The following is a 23,184-nucleotide window of genomic DNA, read 5'->3' as shown; positions in this document are numbered from 1 at the left end:
GTTGAAGATAAGAAGCTAACACACAGAAGGGAAAGAGGACGTGATGAGAATTCCTAAGGCAACGAACCGGTTCTTAACCTCATCAAATCCAAATTCCCCTTTGCATAAATAAACATGCGTGAACTCCCCTTATCTAAACAGGAAGAAAAAAAAACTTCAGGAAAATATAATCTGCCTATACATTTTTAGTTTAGTTATATTTGGAAAATAAGCACATACTAAAATTGTGTAATCCGCTTTTAAATTTGAGTTAGTTGAGATATTTCTACACAAATTTTTTAATTGCTTGATTTTTTTTTAAAATCTTTTTTTAAATTTTTTAAAGGTTGTATTTATTTTACATAGAAGAACTGGGGTGTAGGCCAGAAGTACAGAGGGTGAGAGGATTCACCAGAGACAGAGTGGGGAGCAGGACAGGCAGATCGACTGAAATACACTGCTGAGGGGAGCAGCAGGCGAGTCAGGAGAGGTCTGCTGTGCCAAGTGGGTAGCTCCCTGGCCGGGGATCAAAGACAGGCTACGGTATCTGGTAGCTTGATAGCACTGAGATGTTAACCCCTGTGTCATCAGGGAGGCTCAGAAATGAGTGTTAAAATAAATCAAAGAAATAAAAATGGAAGGGAGAAGGTGGCTTGAATATGTCAAAAGCATATTGGTGCATTTTGTCAAGAAATCCTACTCTGTTGTCATTTTCACCTTCACCAAATATCCTCCTTGATATGTTCCCCTTCCATGCATGATGGAGGAAGAACATGTCAGTGTCCTGAGTCAGTGAACAGGAAGTCCCGCCTTCAAACCCCAAGCATGTGAGACTCTCTGGACTTGAAATCTCAGGACAGAGCAGGGGAAGGGCTCAAGTCCTGTTTCCCAGTTCATCTGCTCTAGTGAGTTGTCTACAAACCAAAGTTTTTTTTTTTACAACAATGGATTTTTTTTCTACAACAATGGAAGAGCAAAATCTATTTAGTCATATCCTCTGACAAAGCAGGTTTGGTACAGGGCAGGGAGAGGGACACCCCAGAAACCTCCAATCTGCCTGATCTAAATAGGTTCTGCCATCCGCCGCCTCAAGACAAAACATATAACACCTTTAATGGAAAGGAACTTTAATACAATTCATGAACAATACAGAAAAGAAAAAGAATATGACTTCTAAATCAAGCACCCAAAGTTTCTGGTCCCCTCAGGGGTAAAAGTCCACCCAAACAAGATTGGCCTAAAGCAAGGCCCAAAAGCCTGTCATAGTCTAAAGCACCTCCCAGCAGGGACCCATAAAAAATGGGTCAGAAACAGCCAGACAAGTCTGGGATGAAAATAGCAAAATGAAAATCAAGATAAAAGCTGCCATTGTGAACCTCCTCACGGGTCTCACCACATCTGTTCCAGCCAGGCCAGGACTAAGAAGCAAGTGCAGCTTCTTCACATGTCCCTGCTCCATGTGCCTCCGCCAGGTCTCCTCCTTGTTCCCCATCCTGCTTCCTTCCTTCCTTAGTCTCCTCTGCAGCTTCTCCTCCCTGCTCAGCCCCACCCTCCCTTGGGTGGGGCAGGGAACCTGGAACCTCCTTGTGGTGGAGGGACAGGCGTGAAAGTGTCACAGGAAGAGGAGCAAGACCTCTGGGTCTGCACAGTCCCACAGAGTAGCTGAGATCAGGGCTCAGAAGAACACTCCATGCTGATTCCATTTATGAAATAAATGATAACAAAGATAATGAACAGAGAAGTGATCACATTGTGCCCTTCATTCTACTGGGCTCTTGGATAAATGTCATCTCATTTGTTCTGCACAGTAAGCTGAAGTAGGTGTTCTATTCCAACGACTACACAAATGAGAAAACTGATTTTCCTGGACATTAGAAAATCTTCTAAGTCCACAGACTTCTTATGCAGAGGCCCTTAGCTGAACCTGGACTAACAGAAAACCTATTGCATTTGTACTGCACATGAAGATTTCACAAATTACTGACAGACTCCAGGAAGGGGGAACAGATTGATAAAAATAAATGACAAAGTCAAATGCCACCTACCATAACTGCTGTTGAAACTCACTCTGAAGCTGAGTTCTGTTGCGACAGAATGATAATGGATCTCCCAGGACACGCACACCTACCATAGTACTGCTGAAGTGTTTCTGAAGTCCTTTTAAATTTAAAAGTCCACCATCTGAAAAGGACCCTAACATCGGTGGTAAGATACAGTCAAGGGCCTCCCCTGGTGGTGCAGGCAGTTGAGTGCCATGCTGTGAAGCTGTCCACAGCCCTCTGCAGTGCGGGTTCAATCCCAGGCCAGCCGGCGAGGGCCCCACGTGGCGTGGCAGACCTCTCCTGTCACGCCCGCTGCTCCCCTCAGCTGTGTGTTTCGTCGGTCTGCCTGTTCTGTTCCCCACTCAGATGAATCCTCTCACCCTCCAGCGTTTCTGTCCTGTACCCCAGCTTTTGTATAAATAAATAAATAAATAAATCTTAAAGAAAAGATATACTCAATAATTGTGGTCTTAAGTCATTTGGTGGAAAAATCAACTCTTTCACTGATGGTCAGTGAAGTAATAATTAAATTGGTATAAAGTTTATCACCACATCCCTAAGCAATCAGGATAATTTCACACTGTGCTTGAGTCATGCTGCATGGGGTATTTAAGTCTTTTATAAGTGTGGTTTTTTTGAAAGTTTTTTTTTCTATTACATCACTTTAATAAGGTTTTATTTATAAAGACATCTCAATTATGGGAGCAACTGATTTGCTCACAAGATAGATTCAAAGGAAGTTTGACCACAAGGGTATGTTCATGTACACACACATACACACACACACACCTTGTTAGACTTGTTATAAGGTACATTGTAAAGCACATCAATTTCTAGCCTGACTGAAAATGGACTCCAAGATCTGGATATTAAAGTTATACCTCTCACTCGAATGCCACAATTTCCTTTACTATGCGTGAATAGTGTCATCTGTACTGTTCAATATCTAAATTCATTTCATGGCCAGCCTCCCTGGTGGCACAATGGGTTAGGTCTCAGCACTATGAAGCCATCCACAGCCACTGGGCCATGAGTTCGATACCCAGCCAGGGAGCTACCCACATGGCACAGCAGACCTCGCCTGTCTCCCTGCTGCTCCCCTCAGCAGTGTGTTTCAGTAAATCCCCCTGTTCTGCTCCCCACTCTGTCTCTGGTGAATCCTCTTACTTCCCGCATCTTTGGCTTACACCCAATTCTTGTATGCATAAAGAAGTAAAAATAAATCTTTAAAAAATAATAAATTCATTTCATGGTCATTTTCTCTTTTGTTGTTTGTTTACAAATTTATTAGCAGGGTTAAAGAATGACTTTTATGGAAATACATAACTCCTTCAGCTCTCAGGACTGACAAACAATCAAACAACAAAGCCAGCCAGTGATTAAAATTGTTTTAAAGGGCCTCCCCTGGTGGTGCAGCAGTTGACCGCTGGACTGCGAAGCTTCCCGCAGCCTCTGCAGTGCCGCTTCGATCCCTGGCCGCTGGTGAGGGTCCCACATGGTGCAGCAGACCTCTCCTGCCATGCCCACTGCTCCCCTCAGCAGTGTATTTCGTCAGTCTGCCTGTTCTGTTCCCCGCTATAGCTCTGGTGAATTCTCTCACCTTCCCGCGCTTCTGACTGTATCCAGTGCTTGCACAAATAAATAAATCTTTTAAAAAAATGTTTTAAAATGACTGTACCTAAAAATCTGTGGAGGCTACAAACAGCTCTGCATTCTTCAGACCAGCCAGATGATTTCAAAATTGAGTAAACAAAACACACTAAATTGTTCACAGAGTAAAGAAAGTTGGAAAATATCATTCCGCACTTTTTCCTCATGGAATTCCCAGAAGAAAAATGCTAAAATGACAATGTGACATTTACAATAAATGTATAAAGTTGTGCTGTTTAGAACCTGAGAATGTTTTTCCTCTTAGGTTGCTTTTGATGTCACACATTGGACTTTTGCTTCACGATGTGCAAGGAATTTTGTTTTTACTAAATAAAATATAATTGAAGGAAAATTATACATAAAATTTGCAAAAAAAATAAGTGAACCCACTATTAATGTAGATCACCTTTCCGTAATCTTTAAAGAATTATATATTTTGTTCTAACACAGCATTTTCTTTCTTAATTTTTATAATTTCCTTTTAAATTTCAATTTTAATATAAAGTCATTTAAACAGGAATCACATGCCACCTTCCAAAGTCTCCTCGCTTCTGCCCATTGATAAATGACTAAGTTTGTTGTGCAAAAAATACTATTTTCTTAGTAAAAACTCTTCCACGAGTGTTTTTATGAAAGCAGTCTTTATTAAATTATAAATCTATAGGCATCTTTCTAAGATTGAGCATACTATTTAAGTGACCTTAATCCACACTTTAACAGAACAGTGTAATAAACAAGAGGTCCACAGTCTTCCTTTCAACACGAATAATTCTTTATGTGTGGCAGAAGATAAAAAGCAAAATAAGTAACCAAGAACATTCAAAAAAAAAAAAAAAGCAGACATCCCACTATGCTCACAAAGATGGATGAAATCCTCCTATTGTCAGATGGCAGGGAAGTCGATGCTTCTGTTTATGTATTACTGTATTTTCAGGAGGCTGATAGAATGTTTACAATACAGGCTTAGAGCAAGTTCATGGCTGTAAAATACTCTTCCATCATTGACTAGTTAGTTTTAAGAAAGACCAAAGTTTCCTGGCAATCCAAAATGTAAATTCCATGCTGAAGATGGCAGAAGTATGGCAGTTCTGCCCCCACCAGCCTTAGGAGGCTGCTGCCTGCAGGTGTCCCAAGGGCCATGAGGACTCACCTGTCACAGGTGCACGGCTGGCTGGCTGCACAGGTCACAGGGGCCTGCACCTAACGCTGCCTCCCTTTGAGGTTTGGCACTTTGTTTTTCTCATCACACTTACAGACATCACAAGAAATAGCCACGTATGTTTGTCCTGACTCACACCCCCAGTGCTGACACATTCCCTGGGATGGGGGTGACCTCCCTCCACAAGAACAGGGACCCTGAACCACACTAAGCAGTCACAGGCACAAAATGGCTAGGGTGGGAGAGTTCCAATGTGGGGTGGGGGGCTCGACTGCTCACAGGCACCAGATGAGGGGTACCTGCACCCAGCAAGGAACCCGGAGGCTGGGGGTCCCATGGGATCTCTCAACTGCCTATACCAGGTGCATCAGCTCACCAAGAGAGAAAGGAGCTCACCTGCTCCCAGGCTTGGGAGTCAGGCACGTGGGCACCAGGGACCCTCCTCAGGGGGCACCAAACCAACCCACACACCAGCTTGGAATTTCTCTGCAATGAAGCCCCTTGGAGATCACAGCCTGTGCTTCCTCAAATACACCCTGAGAAGCCCAATGACGTGCAGGCACATCCCACCCACAGGGTGACATCCAGAGAACATCACCCTTCTGCCCCCACCTCCCCACCACTCTCGTTCCTGACATCCAAAAGCGCTGAGCACAGAGCAGGAGATAAACTAGGTCAACAGCAAGGCTCTGGATTCCCTTGGGGGTGATGCTAGAGCCAAGATTCAACATGGCTGTCTTTTTTTAAAACTAAAAAATCGCCCCATTGCATAATTGCCATGTAATTTACGAGAGAATAACAAGACTATTGGCGGCCGCCTATCACCCCTGATGGTAATTTCTGGTTGTAAGCAATGTGAAAACCAAACTCAATTACTGTTAAGGTCACAGAGTGCACTCATTGACCCTGTTCACCTAATTAAATCTCTCCCCCCCACACCTTTAATCACATAAAAGAATGTTCTTCATTTTACAAAGTAGAAACCAGATATATAATTTTATGTTAGTGACTATGTTTTATCAACAGGGTATCCCACTATACAATTTGAAGGCATTTCCAAACTTAGTATTTTTATTTTCATATTAGAATAAAAAAGGAGGGAATACACACATTTTATAAAACATGAGGACAAATGTATTTTGGTAATTAATAGTAGATTGATTTCTAGCAGAATTTTACTAGATTTGAGAGGGCAAGCATTGTTTCTTCCTTTGCATTTGTGATATTCTGTAATAACAGCTCAGTTTAATTAGAAGTATTATTTCTCATATTATCAAATATACAGCCACTTTGTTATTATTGTATTATTTAATGTATCTCTAGGAAAGGGTATGTTCTAGAACAAGTTGTCACTGCGTAGGATTCCATTCCCCTAATCATTATAATATTACTAATGAGTAATACTAATTGAGCATTTGTTATTGGTAAGGCAAGTTGTTAAGTATTATAAATGCCTATTATTAAAGTGTGAGAAACACCTCTGAGACTCTATTCCAAAGTTCCAATCAGAGATAAAAGATCAAACTTTTGAAGAGACTGATTTTTCTAATCATAGATTTTTATTATAATTTTTAATCATAAATTTAAATTATATTTTTAAATCACAAGTTTTAGAGGTAATCTAGTTTAATTTTCTAATATAAGTGCAAAATTAAAATTTAGAGAAATTATATAAATTGTTGAGGACTACCCCCATAGTTACTGTAAAAAATACAGTATCTACTTTTTTAGTGTTTTCTCCCAAAACCATCCCATAAACTATACTATCCTACCTTCTATTTAACGGTGTGATGTAATGACTATACATTTTTTTTTTTTCAATTTTTCCCTTAGAGCATGCTTCTCAATTTCAAAATAACCAAGAGATGTGTTATGGAATCTTTCATTATACATACCAAGTTTAAAACTTTGTGTAGGGTAAGTGAAAAAGCATCAGACTTTTCTGCCCTCCCACCATTAGGATTGATGATGGATCCACCATTAGGATTGATGATGGATCTCTGCAGTCCCGAATGCATGCCTGATGGCGGGCATCTGGTGTAGGGTTTGGGCATACATACATGGGATTCACCTGGGCTGGGACTGGGCTTATAAGGGCAGCCTCACAGGGACACCAGAAGAAGAGCAGAAGCAGAGAGAACAAGAGCAAAAGAAAAGCAGAACGAACAGAAGAGCAGAGAGCAGGGAAGCAGAGACCACCAGAGGACGCCAGAAAGAGTGAAGACTTGCTGGGGGCTGGGAGGCCTGCCAGCCTCCCACCCTCCCCACCTCCCTGCCTGCTGTGTACCCAGTAAAATCCCAATAAAAGCCTGAAAAGCCACGGAGAGCACCTAGGACTCCCTCTTATGCCCTGTCTGATCGAATCATAGAGATCCTGTCCTGTGGCCATCTTGCCATTACACCTTGCTACTCAACATGTGGTCCAGGGACCAACCTCAGTATGAGCATCACTTGAGAACTTAGTAGAAATGTCCTTTTTAGGTCCCAATCCAGACTTGCAGCATCTGAATCAGCCAGCAGGTTCATGTGCCTATGAACAGGTGATATGTACTATTCCATGACATTCCCACTTCTGATACACCAAGCTTCTTAATACCAGCTCCAATGTTGACTGACTCAACACCCAACAAACACCCATGCTTGGCCCCATGTAGACCAACATCTATCTCAGTAAACTGATCATCTGCTAAAAAACCTACTTTTGCACAGGTTATAATCTGAGATATGATTACAATAGGAGATGCAGACATTTATAAGTTTTGTTATAGATACATAATCATCTGGCTCTTGCAGACTATGATTTATTTTACATCAAATTCCATGAAGGTAATGCCTTTGATCTATGGTCAATGTTACAGCGTTAAGCTGCAAAGATATTGAAAGTGTAAAAAATTATATAGCAAGTTCTATATTGATCTCTGTGTGAAGTGGTGTATTACTCAAATCCCAAAATAACCTTATGATAACACTATGTCCCTTAAAACACAAACAACTGGCATGGAACGCATTGTAATAAGAATATCAGATACATTTTTCTAGAAAAGCTTGGGCTCACTAGCATTATATAAATGCATGCATCTTTCTTTAAACGCAGCTGCTATCCATCTCAAGGTATGGAGTAATCCAACTAATTGATTCTATTAAAATATGAATCTTATAAGCATAGAGCATAATAGTAAAGCCAAAGGTAAATACTGAAGAATATTAAGCATATTAGTGCCATTAAAAAATAACTACAGGGAGCCTCCCCTGGTGGCGCAGCGGTTGAGCACTGGGCTGCGAAGCTGCCCGCAGCCTCTACAGCGCCAGATGGATCCCCGGCCACCAGCGAGGGTCCCACATGGCACACAGACCTCTGCTGCTGCGCCCACTGCTCCCCTCAGCAGTGTACTTCGGTCCTTCTGCCTGCTCTGCTCCCCGCTCTGTCTCTGGTGAATTCTCTCACCCTCCCGCACTTCTGACTATACCCAGTACTTGTATAAATAAATAAATTAAAAAATATATATAACTACAGGGGGTGCCTCCCTGGTGGTACAAGGGGTTAAGACGCAACCTATGAAGCTGTCCACGGCCTCTGCAGCATGAGTTCAATCCCCGGCCGGCCAGGGAGCAACCCACATGGCACAGCAGACCTCTCCTGTCTCCCCGCTGCTCCCCTCAACAGTGTATTTCTTCAGTCTGCATGTTCTGCTCCCCACCCTGTCTCTGGTAAATCCTCTCACCCCCCCACACCTCTGGCCTGCACCTCAGCTCTTATATGCATAAATTAAGTAAATCTTTAAAAAAATAACTACAAGTATCTTGTAACTATCAAGTTGCAATGTAGATATATTATGGGCAAGTATGCTATAATTATATTCAATATTATTTACTTCCTTCCAAAGTAGTAACTTTTAAGAGTACCTTTGAAATATAGGTTAAGAGATTGCCTTTGTAAATGTCTGCTCTTTAAATAACACATGTATATGTGGTAAATGTTATTTCTCTCCTTAGCAAAATTCTCTGAATAAAATATCAACGAATTATTGTAAAAATTAGTAGTGACATTTCTAAATGCATATGGAATTATCTCTAATGGTGACAATATCATCCAAGAACAAAATATGTATATATATTTTAATATTCCAGGGTCTGGTGAGAAAGAGCAACAAATTATTTGACACAGAATTTCTGGATAAGTTCTCATTGCTAATTTCAATTGTGTGACGAAATCAAGACTGGTGGTTTTTCTCTCCCGGGTGTAACCAAGTTTTTTTGTTTTTGTTTTTGTTTTTTTGGTTTTTTTTTCATTTCACCTCATCTCTCTTCCGGTTTGGTGGGAAGAACAGGAAGGCACAAAAAACAATAAAACTAGAGTGAAGTAAACTGCAAGAGGTCCTCATAAGTGATTGTGAATTTCCCAGAGGTAGGACCAGAGTGTTGACCTTCTCCATTCATTGCTCTGTCATTCCCTTTATCTAAATGACAGTTTAAGTACTTCTCCCTGCTAAAAATAATATTCAAAATTGAAGCGGGGGTGGGGGATTTGGAAACTGTGAAATAAGTGTGTAATACGTTGACTTTCCAACCCCAGACAGAAAATGATGAATAGAATCACCTGGGCTGGGCCTCCCCAGTGGCGCAGCGGTTGAGCGCTGGGTTGCGAAGCTGCCCGCAGCCTCTGCAGCGCCGGTTCGATCCCCGGCTGCTCCCCGGCGACCGGAGGAGGGTCCCCCATGGCGCGCAGACCTCTCCTGCCGCCCGCTGCTCCCCTCAGCAGTGTCCTTCGGTCCTTCTGCCTGCTCTGCTCCCCGCTCTGGCTCTGGTGAATTCTCTCACCCTCCTGCGCTTCTGGCTGTACCCAGTGTTTGTATAAATAAATAAAAATAAATCTTAAAAAAAAAAAAGTCAAAAAAAAAAAAAAATAAAAAGATCAGATTTAAAAAAAAAAAAAAGAATCACCTGGGCTGACGCGGTCTGGCTGACCCATTCAAGGTCTGCTGAGCCCCAGGAAAGAGAATGACAAAATTCAATAAGGACGAGTGATAGGGCCTTAGAACATGTCTCAGAGTCTAACTGTCCAGAGACCAACTTTCTCCATCACTTCTACAATCCTTTCATTTGCAATTCCTACCTTCATGGAGCAAAATCTAGTGGTTAATTTTGCCGGGAACTGTGCAAGAAAATGGTGTAAGCTTTTATTAAAGCAAAGTGCTTATTTTAACATTTTAATTGTGTGTGTCTTCTGCCTTCCTCCAGATTATAAAACATTTCAGGACAGAGACTCTGTCCCCAAAGTTTTTATAATCTTCAGAGCACATCACAGTAAGCTGTTTTTAGTAGACATACAAATGTTTTCATTAAAAAAAGAAAAGAAAAAAGTGTATAAACATTTTAGTTGAACCAACCAAAATTCTGGGCACTGATTTTCAGAGACCTAAAATAATTTTCACTGTTTGATTTACCAGCTTGCCAGTTATTTGGATAGTCAAATTCAACAATTAAAAAAAAGTCAATTTCTTTTTATAAACTTTCCATCACATTTCAGAAAACAAGCTTTCTACAAGCTACACATATGGCTGAGACCAGAGTAAAATGTTTATGCTCTGGGTATTGCCTCATGCCCACAAACTCACAGATTTGCAAATGTGTTGTTCTGAAACATTTGTGAGTAAGGTAACGGAACACCTATTACACCGTAAAGCAGACTACATTAAATAGATTATACTTTTAATAAATCCTGACTATACTTTTCATATTTTATACTTTGTATGCATATGCTTTAAAATATACTCTTATCAGAAAAAGGAGTTGTTAATAACATCTGTGTGTGTGGAATATAACACTACCATATAGTCATACATGATACAACAAATTATAAATTCAATCACCATAGATTCATATGAGTTACTTTGTTCAATTAAGTTTTTTAATATATTTGAACGACACTGTTATCTTACTTTTTGACAATCGTGGTAGTATATGGAAATGAGAAAATACACTGGTCTTATTTTTGCTGGTTGTTTGGAATATAAGTCTTAGCTCCCAACTAAATTATGAAAAAAGGTCCTAGGTACTAACGGTGATTTTTACAATAGCAACAGACGTAGTCTAGTTTTATACTCATAGACTGTACACTAAATACTTAATGCATTAAAAAAAAAACAGAAACTTTTAAAAAGTCAATCGATGAGCATGGAGCAGCCACTGCATATTCTCTATTTAATACTTCCAGCAAGTCTTACATGTAGTTACTTTTATTTCATCATTTTAAATCTTAAAAATCTGGGACTCAAAACTACATGTAGTTTCTCTAAGATGACTAAAGGACAAAATCAGAGAGAAAACCCACTCTTTTTTTGATACAAAAGCCTGTGCTAATAACCAGTACAAGACATTTCCCAGAATATGTAGATTCTTTAAAAAAAAAGAATATGTAGATTCTTCAAAAAAAAATTACTCTTTTTACCAAATCAATGTCAACACATTTCAGCAGATAATCAGTATAAAACCAAATTTCAGCAGTGAGTATAGAACATTAGGTTACAATGTGCTTTATTGTGAAGGACAATTTATTTCACACCTCTATGGAGAGTAACTGTGACAATAAAGACATTTTGTCACAGATAATAGAGTTGGGAACCCTGCCACACACAAGACACTAGTGCCTGAAACTTTATGGAAGATGAATAAAAACACACAAACATATAACACTTCCAACTCGTATTCTGATTTTTGTTTCCCCGGGTGAAGTCTGCCTAACCAAATCTGCCACTGTAGGTTGATGCAAAGTAGACTGCAACTATTTGTAGTTCATGCCATTAACTAGAGACCTACAAGAAAAAAAAAAAAATAGCAAAACAGAAATATAAAATGTTCCCAAAGTTTTAAAGATTTAATATTCTTTAGACTATTTTAAAATACGTATTCCTGCCCTACACCCAGATCCATGCTGAGCTTCCTATACAGAGCAATTTACATGCTTTTTATTCTAGAGAGCATATTTGGCAGATAGTCGAATTCATCCATCCAGTATAAGACTATCTTAATGCATATTTTTAACAAAATTGATAGGACATATAGTAAGAAGTTTAAAAGATAATAAATGCTTATTGTCCACCTTTTAACCAGTCAAGATTTATATTCTCACTATTTATCAACCAGCAAGTGATATTAAGCAGTGTCATTTACTTTTTTTTTTTAAAGAGGCATGTATTTTTATTTATTTGTTTGTTTATTTATTTGTTTGTTTGTTTATACAAGCACTGAGTACAGTAAGACTTGCACCAGAGCCAGAGCGGGGAGCAGAGCAGGCAAAAGGACCAAAGCACACTGCTGAGGGGAGCAGCGGGCGGCAGGAGAGGTCTGCGCGCCATGTGGGACCCTCCTCCGGTGGCCGGGGAGCAGCCGGGGATTGAACTGGCACCACAGAGGCCGCGGGCAGCTTCGCAACCCAGCGCTCAACTACTGCGCCACCGGGGAGGCCCTCATTTACTCATTTGAAACTATTTTTTTGGTTCATGTTTTACAAAGAACTTATTCCAAAGCCACTGAACACCTCCTGATCAAAGTGAGGTCCAAACATGGCCAAAGTCAGACCTCCACAGCTGTCATCCTCTGCTGAAACATTCCTGCTCTCCCCTCTTCTTGCCTCATTTCCACTTACCCTTTAGATTCTAACTAAAATGCCACGGTGGGGAGGGTTTCCTCAATGGCCCACTGAAGGACTCACAAGGCTAGACTGGCTGAAATAACAAAATAATTTTATGTTAACATGCCGAATAAATAAAAGGGAGACTAAAGGTAACTTACTAATGTCAAATAATATAAAAGAGAAAAAGGGCCATAACATTAATTTTGAAAGAGTTACATCATAAGATGTGTGACGTCTAGACGCGTATTATGTAATGCAACTGCTTCTACCAAAATTTTGGAAAGTGAATGTGTGATAAGAAAGCTTATGGACCTCCCTCGTGACACAAAGGGTGAAGTCTCTATGAAGCTATTTGAAGCCACTGCAGGACGAGTTCGATCTCTGGCCAGGGAGCTACCCACATGGCACAGCAGACCTCTCCTGTCTCGCCCGCTGCTCCCCTCAGCAGTGTATTTCAGTAGATCTGCCTGTTCTGCTCCCCACTTTGTCTCTAGTAAATCCTATCACCCACTGCACCTCTGGCCTACACCCCAGCTCTTGTATGCATAAATAAATAAAAATTAACCTTTAAAAGAAAAGTAAGCCCATAAAGGATATATGGGGTAGGGAATGAATAAATTTAGTTCCAGGCCCAGATTACTAAATTTTCCGAAATACACTGATCTTCAATGCATGGCTCTGAGCAGCCCCGCTCGGCGTGTGCCTTAGGCAGTTGGTCACTGACAGCCCCAGGCCCAGGCCCCCCAATCACCAGCTCAGTCTGTCTATGGCTGAGTCACTTGTGCATTTGCCATTTGCATGTCCAACATGTCGAAACAAACACAGTATGAGAGGTGCTAAATACTATAATTATGAACATATAAATGAACAAACAGATTTGAAAGCCTTTTACAAAAAGGCCTTTTGATGCCAATTTGATCAAAGCAATAATGACATTTATATTTACAAGATTCTGATATTTCATTGGAACATACATGTACATGGTCCTCTCATTTTACCACCTATAATCTAAAAATGTGCAGTAACGACACATTTTCAATTCCAAAATTTATATTTGGCATGATTATACAATCTGTGTAAAGCTAAACTGCCTCAGAGCATTGGATATAATAATTATATAACATTCAACCAGGCTGCCATCTAGGAAGACTACTCAAATTGTCCTCTTATTTTCCTAATATGCTATGGGCAAAGAATAGATAATAAATTGAATGACAAGAATATGTTGCCATTTACATTGAGCACATAGGTATAAACTACCATTTAAATATATCCTGCTACTTTAGAATGAAGTCCTCTGAAATAGTTACCTGTTTCATTTTCGCTTTTTTATTCATAGAGACAGACATGTTAGATATAAGTATGTGTAAAAATGAGGATAAGTATTTACAGACAACCTTTGTTGTAACTAATATGATAAAGATATTACTTCTGATGACAAGGCTTTAGCTATCAAAAAAGGAAAAATTCAAAATTTTTGGAAATCTGTAATTGTTGCTACAACTTAGCTGGAAACACCATCTATATGCAAAACTAAACCATGTAAATGCAATTCAATTGTATTTGTTTGACACTGCTTATGCAGAATGGTTATAAGTAATCTGGAGAAAATATATACATAGATATCATAGTTTTATCTCCTAATATATGGTATTAATTTTTGAGATCTAAGCAGTTATCTGAAAAATGGTAACTAAATATTAAAATTACATTTAATCAGACTTTTTGCTATTCATCTTTTAAAAGTTGATGATAGTGGAATAAATAGGTAAATATTAAAATTTATTACCATAAAACTCAACTAGAACTAATGAGAATTTATGAAGATGTAAATTTTGTGTCAGTATAAAGGAAAACTTGACAAAAGTAAGAAGTGTATAAAAATGAAACTGAGATTTAAATAATGGAGCATCATTAAGCTTTGAGTATTTCAGCTGAGAGGTAATTGACAACTTTTATATTAAAAAAAATATATGTAACTAATAAATACTGTGTCTAGTAAGATAAAAGATGTGCATGGAAGTCTAGTTCCTTGAATATAACCCCTATTCTCTGTTGACGAAGAACAAAACGTGGGTTCTACCTATACAAACTGGGGCTAAAAGAAAAGAGAATACCTGTGTTACCAGCATGCAGAGCCTGGAGAGTCATTGTAAAAGCTAAAAAATGTTAAACAAGTTTTGCTGGATTGGTCGATTTTGAAAAGACAAGGATCTCAGTGGCTATGAGATATTTTGAGTTACAGCGAGAATAAAATTCCCAACATAAGGAGAAAGACAATTCACTGAATGTATAAACAAGCAAAATATAAGTCTCTCTGTTTTGTACTTATCGGAAGTTATTTTTGTCATATTAAAAATCAAACTTACAATTACTGACATTTCACACCACCTTTGACAATATCAACTAAAATGCTAGATTATTATATACTAAATATACATAATTATCAAGTTTCTCTGAAACTACCTCTATTATTTATAAGATTTTTTGACATCTTAAGCACTCTATTTAAAGTACCTTTTGGGCACAATAATTATTTTGTTGATGTCTGTCTGCAATTTGCAGGAGAATACAGGTATTTCTCTGAGGCAAGTGTGTTAGAAAGGGAAGTCATACACAGATTTTTAAGGAATCTGACCAACCATATGGCTTAAGTGAAACAGAAAATCCCCCAAAGACAGCCCTTTGGGAAAGGGTAGGAGATGCCAGTTTCACATTATGGTTCCTTATTTCCCTTTAAATGATAGGCTAACGCTGACATTATGACAGACAAGTATCTGTGTTTTACTCTTTAAAAATGCACTTCTTTGCCTTTATTCTATGTCAGCAAATTAGAGTAATTTCTAAGATTGCATTATATTTGCCTTTTTGTCTTAACTATATTCCTTGTAAATTCAGATAGCAAAGACCTTGCGTATGATCTCAGTATTTTACCTGCAATGAACTAAAGACCACGCTACCCCCACATTGCTCCAAAGTTCTGAGGCTTAGACCATAAATGAATTTCTCCTACATGAGCATAAATCAAACAGATGCAGGTAGAGAATGTCACATAGTTTAAGAGGTTGGAAAGATGATGCTCTTATTGGAGAAACCGCAAAGATTTCAGTGTGGTTCGAATACAGGGTGCAAATGTTGAGCTGAGGAGACAGGCATCATAACAACAGGCAAGAACCAGAGGAATGGAGTACTCGGACAAAGTCTGTGTTTCAGAAACATACTTCTAGCGTAGATCTTGATGATAAACCAGAAAGATCAGAAGCCAGGATGCAGGCGTATTAATTAGGAGGTTGCTAATTTAACTCCAGGAGGGAAATGCTGAAGGTCCTACCTAGACCCGTAGTGATGGAAATGGAGAACAGAGGACAGATAGAAGCCAGGAAGCCAGGAATTACTTAAGCAAATATTTTTGAGGTGAATATTTCCCACTGCCATTAAGTGAGAAGTTTGCCTCTCAAAAAGACTCAAGAAAAACACTCTGGTTAGCTGTTAACATGAAACTGAGGGCAAAGAAATGGTTGACCTCAGTTGTGACAATCATGGCCACAGTTTGGATAAAGATCGCAAATTGCTTCCTGACAACCAGTTTTAAACAGTTTTTATGTGTATCAAAAAAAGTATTTTTGCTAGTATTTTACATAGTTTAAATAGATATTTTCACCATATGACTTTTAAAAGTATGCGAATAATACCCAAATGATTTACCTTGTCAAGTAACTACTTTCTGATGAAGAGGAAGAACATAAAAGACATTCTATTATTATTTAATATCAATAGTATTAAGCTAAGTTATATTCCTCCATTTACGTCCTATACATAGTTGTTTACAAATATAATGTGAAGTCACTGGAATATGAAACAATTTGCAACAAGTATGCAAAAAGAAAACATGATAACAGGCTTTTTCCCTTATAACTCTATACAACTGTTAGGGGGGAAAAGGATGTCCCAAAGCAAATTCCATATAGGTTTTGTGGACTCCACCCCCACCCCAGGTCAAAGCCAAAGACACTGGGAACTCCAAATCCCATCACCACCAAAGGGAAGGTGGCTGGGACCTGAGGGTGGGGTTCAGCAGCCAGGTGGATATAAAAGGCAGACATGTGGGCTTTGGAGGGTCCCCCATTTTTGGCTCTCGGCCAGCTCGCAGCGTCCGGCCAGCTCTGAGAGTGACTTTGGGTTTCCAGGTCGTCGGATCGGGTAGGACGCATTAAAGACTTTATTTCCCTATTTTCTCCCTGAGTTGTACATTTTCCTTATTTCTTTTTCTCTTGTAAATAAACCTTTTATTAACCCTTTTGTGTGTGTCTGTAGTAGAGTATTCATAAGTCCCTTTAAAGCGCGCGGGTGAGGACCCACAGCCAGGAACCCGTTTAATATCGGGGTTGCTCTATAACACAACCAGTTAATTAACCCTTAAAATATTGCCTAGATGAAGGTGAAACTCAATATTGGTCAGAGATCTGGAAATCCAATGCAAACACCAATTGAGGCAGGGGTGTCATAGTTAAGAGCGCTGGCTTTAAAGGCAGGACTTAAGCACACTGGTGTCCTGGGCAAGCTACTCCAGGAACTGCCCCAGGATACTCATCTGCAAACTAAAGTGCTGTCATAAGGACTAAATGGTCAGACTATTAGATCAGATCCCTGGCCTGAAGGGAACATTCAACAAACACTGGCTATTCAAATCCATAAGCAAAAAATAAACATAATAATGTCTGTTGATGCCTGGATCCTTAAATAACAAAACAAAACAAAACAAAACAACCCTCATCAATTGGTGTTAAAATGCAAGTTATTACCAATTTATGGAACTCAATCAGGAGCTGCTTAAAAAATAAGTGTCAAAAATATATTCTTTGATCAAGCATCCCAGTCTTTATAAGTATTTGAATGAGGTTGTCTATTTCTGCATTGTTAATAAGAGAAGCAATGTAAATACCCAATTATGACATGCTGAAATCCTGACACACCTGCTGTGTTTCTCAAGTGATATAATAAAGCAGTCATTCTTTAACGCATACAGCAGACAGCCAAAAACAATGTAAACAATACTAGAATGTGCTGGAAAGTAGCCGTGTGCTACCCAAATGCTTATATTAAGGTATTCAAATAAAACTCAGCTCTATTAAAAACAAGCATGATGACATTTTACTCTGGAGAATTTCATCACCAACACTAAAACCTCTTCCTAAATATTCTTTACGACCTTCTAATATGAATCAAGTGATGTCCATTGCCACGATGTGTTCAAAGTAATAAGCTGCTGCTCATAGAGAGAGAAATGTCATTCTAAGGGTCGGAAATAAATATCACTTATAGGACCACACAGATCTTAATTAATTAACTGAAGGGCTTGACGACCATAGTTAGAAATCTCCAATTCAACATCAGAAGAAAAAAAGAAACACCCAAGTCTTATTTCATTGCTGGTGCAAACATTTTCTCATGTTCATTTAGTCCAACACTAAATAAGCTTATTAATGGCAATTAATGACTTTAGATTTGGTAGGCACCACAAATACCACTCTCTTCTCAGCCTGAGTTGTAGATTAGAAAAGAAGCCAAGGATAGGGAGCATTATGACCCTTGACATGATAATCAGCAATGAGGGGGACCTGGGCATATATTATGGCAAGAATGGGGTGCATTAACCTTCATTTTAAAATTAGATATTGTTAGACAAAGGATGGACAGCAAAACCTCCTCATACAATCACGGAGGTTACTGAAGGCCGAGCATCACAGTATGTTCTTGTGCCTGCCAGCAGCACCTGTAACTTCTACAGGCAGCTGAAGGAGGAAGCAGGGGTTCAGCTATGCTACAGCCTCCTCCCAGAGTCAGCCAACAGGTAAGTCACTCTGCCTCCCCTGGGAAGGGAAGAGTCACCTTTAGGGAGGCAGGCTCAGAGTGTCACAAGTGGGGTTTCCTCTACATCTTTCCTCGGTCACACCTAGACCATCCAGGTGTCACAGACGCCAGGAGAGGGGACACCTTGGTGTGTTGGGAATAATTCTAAAGCTTCTCAATGGAAAAGTTAGGGACTATAAATATCACTTCATCATTATTCTTGCATTTTACCTACAGCAAGCAAATTCATTAAAGGCACACATAAACACACAATTTTATTCTCACATGCAAATATTAGATGATTATAGAAACAGACTTTGCTTGCAAGAACTTTTCTTAAAATAGGTATTTTTCTAGAAACTCTCACTACATTTGATTTCAGATACTGATATACATATAACATTTTTCATTTCCATAAGATAATTTTGATGTTTGAATTACTATGTACGCCTGTTGAACTCTGCAAGTTGCCATAAATGTAAAATAAAGCTACTCTGAAATCGAATAGATTTAAAATACATGTTTTTTTTTTTCATTCCATCAACATCATTCACTATACAGATAGCATGTTTAAAACAAATCACATGCTAGGTTTGAATTCAGAAAATCTGAGCTCAGAATCTATTCCTCTTCTGCACACAACTTAGAACAAATAAGTAACAACTACTTTATAAAAAAGCAAGGAAAGCAGAGGATGATGGAAATCCTTTTTATGTGCAATCAGAAAAAAAAAAATCCATCTGGCAAGAAGACTTATTAATTCCTTTTAAAGACTGTAAGTTTTTCCTTGGGAAGAATTTACTAATTAAGATAAGTGGTTTAAAATCTCAGAGAAGTGGTAGAGTTTGAAACGCACTGCCATTTGGAACAGAAATTAAAATGTCAGAAAAGTGATTTTTAAAATATATTGTGCCTCAAACAACACTGATGTTATCTGTCATCTAAGAATATGCTACATGTTTATAACAGTATGAAGGTTAATCAAACCTATATTGAATTCACGATTCCTTTTTTAATCCAATTTTACTATCTTCGGATGTTGAAGCAGGGTCTGATTTCCTGAATAGCGGTACCTAAATGAAATCAGTATTCTATACTTATCTCTAATGAGTAAGTAATAACATCCTTATTATTAGTTTGAAGTAAGTAAATAATGTACCACCTCTTACCCACCAATGCATTTTGCTAGCCTTAAGCACATTTTTATTTAAAATCATTTTATTAAGACAAACTCATTACTAAGTCTGTGCTCACGGTAAACTAATTATATTTGCTTGGATACTTATTTATATTTCTTACATTAATCTGATTCTCTGAAAGGTACCACTTGGGGGTCATATATAATTTGAGGAGAGAGAAAACAGACTAAAATACTATTATTTTTAATACTGTTGTATTAGCTCCTTTAAAGTCTTGCATGTGAAAAGACCTCTTTACATACCTGTAAGCAAGTTAAATTCTTTGAAAGACATCAGAAAATATATAAATATGCAATGCTGGGCATATGATATACTATACATCCTATAATCAATCATGTTATGTGTCTACAGATGATGTAACATATTTAAGGATTTTACCATATATGTGTGTGCTTGCATGTGTGCATTTAAATATATACTTTATATCTAAAAACCTATTAGTGAGAAAGTATTTGGTCACTGAAATAACACTTTTCAAATGTGACAGCAGAATTATAGCTTCTATACAAAATAAAATGACCTTTGCCAGAGAGCACTAGATAGGGCGATATTTAGTATAAGAATAAATTCAAGTAATGAAATACTAACTGAAAACTCCTTGTCATAAGAAGTAGCTTTCAAATGTGATCTAAGAGTAAGATATTCAACTTCTTCACACATATGTCTGCAGCTGCACAGGGAGGCGACAGGGTCCATCAGCTCAAGGGCAGCTCAGTCTCACGATCCGCTAAGAAATTAGATTCTATTTCTGCTTATTCCGAGAGATGAGCTTCCTTAAAGTTCATTTTAGTTGCGTGCGGTAAGAAAGTGCTAGGTAAAGAAAACTCGTATTCACAGTAACACTTGTATATGCTTTCCACCAACACAGAGAAAGAACTAAGCCAGAAGCAAAGATATGTTTGCTATGACATGGGTTTGAAATGAAGAATACTACCAGTAGCCTCTAAAAATGCCTATCAGATTACAAAATTATTCGGGGACAGAAAGTTTTAGCACAGTCATCATATTTAACAAATGTGCACCAAAGAGAAGTGTTACTTTCAGGTTTCTCTGCTACTTTTTGTCTTGTGATGACCTCTCCTGGTTGAGTTGCTCATTATCTTAGATTTGTGCAGTTACCACTTCTTCCTCCTTTGCATGTTTTTCGAATTAAGAAAATAATGGACATTCTCCTTTAGAACGCTATACAATATAAATACAATTTTTCATGAAGTGTAAAAATAGAAAATTTAAAATACTGAATATGCAAAGTTCATTCTATCGGATAAAGGCTGTGTCATTCTTATTATTTGATTTGTTTCCAGGAGAGGGGATAACTCTGGGTTTTGGCCACACAGTTTAAGTTCACATGAAAATAAAAATATCCTCTTGTGCCAATACATGTTTAAAAGAAAAAAGAAAAATGAATTAAATAGCAAGTCTTAATAATCACCTGTAACTATGAACTCTCTTAGCGTAACAGTCTCTGCTCTTCCCTATCCCTACATTCTAACCAACTTGTAAGAATTAAGAGCATATTTCCAAAATCACAACTCTGCCATTCACAGGATATTAACCCAAAGGCTTTCTGTGTCCCATTCCTAGCATGTGGTGACGGGGCCAGATGATCCATTATAATCAAGTGTACAGAAAGATTACATACAGACTCCAGAAAACCCCTGGATACAAGGCCTTCCGTCAGTGAATCTACTTAACTTTTCTGAAAAAAAGTGGCCGTTCTATATAAACCATACAATGAACAGAAACTGAAATTTCATCAGGATAGTTTCCTAATACATATTGATGTAAATAATATCAATCATGATATTCTCCCAATTTCTTTAAATCTAGAAAACTGATGATAATACTATATCAAATAATATTTTTTTTTAAGTTTACTCATCTTTGAAGAAAAACTATATTTTTTTCCAAGTTCATCACAAACTTAGATTGCCATTAAGTGAGTCTGACGGGTCTCTAAGTGCCAGAAATGAGAAGCAAATGCTGCATTGGGGAAAATTTGTGAAAACAGTAATACAGGTTCCTCTCATCATTATGTAGTGGATTCTCAGGGGCTACTTATAAATTCCTTTTCCATTGCTTACTCCATTAATATTTACACACTGGAACAAAAACACTCCTATTCACCTATAGGTAAAGCTGCCTTCCTGCACCCCCAGACCTCACAGGGACAGGCCCGAAGGGATGATGAATTCTGTAAAACACTGAACTTTTTTTCCTGACTGCAAACCAGTCCTTTTTAAATTCTAAAATCTCCACGATTCTTCTTTAACTCCCTTTCTCATTCTCAGAATCAAGGACCCGCTGAAGAAGAACACAGTCCTGAGACTCCCACCGACAACCGCCCCAGAATTTAACCCTTCCACGGCCGCGAGCCACGCTGGTCCCCCTGGACGCGCAGGCTGCACCTCGAGGCAACGCGGAGGGTGGGCTGGAATCTTCCATTTCTTTCTACTCCTTCTAACCACGCAAAAACACGAACAATCTTCATTTTTTTAAGGCAACTAACACAGATCAGTATACAGAACCGCACGCTTTTCTGGAGAACTCTACAGAAATCTGCTCTTTGCTGCACAAACGCTGCTCAGCCCCCGCGGTCCCGGCGGAGCGCATCGCCTCCAAGTGCCAAAGACTCAGGCAACTGGACTCAGCCTTCATTTTCCTGAGCAAGCACTAAATGGCCCTGAACTTGCTGGAGGGGGGCGAGGGGGGTTGGTCAAAGCGTCACCCCTGGGTGCCAAACTCCAGGTGCTCCAAACGCATCCTCTCCCACCCCCAGGTGCGTGCTCACCTGCGTCCAGCCCACCAATCAAAAAGGGAAACTTATGTTAGCCACAGTCGCCACTCTCCCTGCACTGACCCCCCCACAGCCAAAGGCCACCAACTCCCTCCACGCGACCCCCCGAGTGGCCGGCGAGCCCCCGCCGCACCGCCCCCGACCGCGCCAGCTCCCTCCCCGCGCGCCCACCCTCTCCAGGACCAGGAGCAACTTTGCAGAAACATCCCCGCGCCGAGACCCGCTCCCCCCGGGCAGGCGCGCGGGGCTCGGAGTTCGGGGGGTGCCGCAGGGGCCGCTGCGCCTGACAGCGGCCCGGGCCCGCGCGCCAGGGGCGCAGAGCGCGGCGCCCCTCGGAGCTGGCCCCGCGCGGCCCGGGCGCGAGGGCTACTTACGGGACGCGGCGGGCGCCGTCCAGGCCCTGCAGAGGAGGCTGCCGACGATCCAGAGCGAAAGCGCTGCCCCGCAGCCGGCTCCCGGCACCGCCACCATCCTGGGCGCGCGGCTCGCGCGCTCCCCGCGCGGGCTGCGGTGGGACGCCGCGCCTCTCGGCTCTCCCTGGACGCGGCCGGCCCGGCCCGGCCCGGCCCGAGCACGCCGGCCCCGGGCGCGGTGTCGCTGCCCCGCTCGCCCCCTCGGGCGCCCGCGCTGCGGGGCTCGGAGCGCCGGGGAGTCGCGGCCGCCGCGTCCCTGCGTGCGGGTCTCGCCTCCTGCGCTGCCAGCCAGTGAAATGCCAGGGGGAAGAAATTCAAACCAGCCGAGAGGGAGGGGAGCCGAGGCGGGGGCACCTACCCCTCCCTCTCCCGCTCGGGGGAAAAAAAAAAATCTCCAAAGGACGCGGCGGGGAGCGGCGGCGCGCAGGGCGCAGCAGGAGCAGGGCGCGCGGCGGGGCTGGG

The 23,184-nt window shown here is 40.3% G+C and overlaps 1 long non-coding RNA gene across 4 annotated transcripts in view; it reads right to left on the bottom strand.

Moving 5' to 3' along the window:
- Positions 1-22,708, bottom strand: part of LOC119248185 (uncharacterized) — a 160,690-nt gene extending 137,982 nt beyond the window's left edge. For all 4 annotated transcript variants that reach the window (XR_008550898.1, XR_008550897.1, XR_008550900.1 and 1 more), the window contains exon 1: positions 22,684-22,708. This is a non-coding gene — a long non-coding RNA (uncharacterized LOC119248185). The remainder of the gene's footprint in view (positions 1-22,683) is intronic.
- Between the last annotated feature and the right edge of the window lie 476 nt (positions 22,709-23,184).

This window comes from Talpa occidentalis, unplaced genomic scaffold (assembly GCF_014898055.3).
Source record: "Talpa occidentalis isolate TD23 unplaced genomic scaffold, MPIMG_talOcc4v2.1, whole genome shotgun sequence".
NCBI lineage: Eukaryota > Metazoa > Chordata > Mammalia > Eulipotyphla > Talpidae > Talpa > Talpa occidentalis.
Note: the sequence above shows the minus strand (reverse complement) of the source record. Positions and strands in the feature narration are given on the sequence as shown.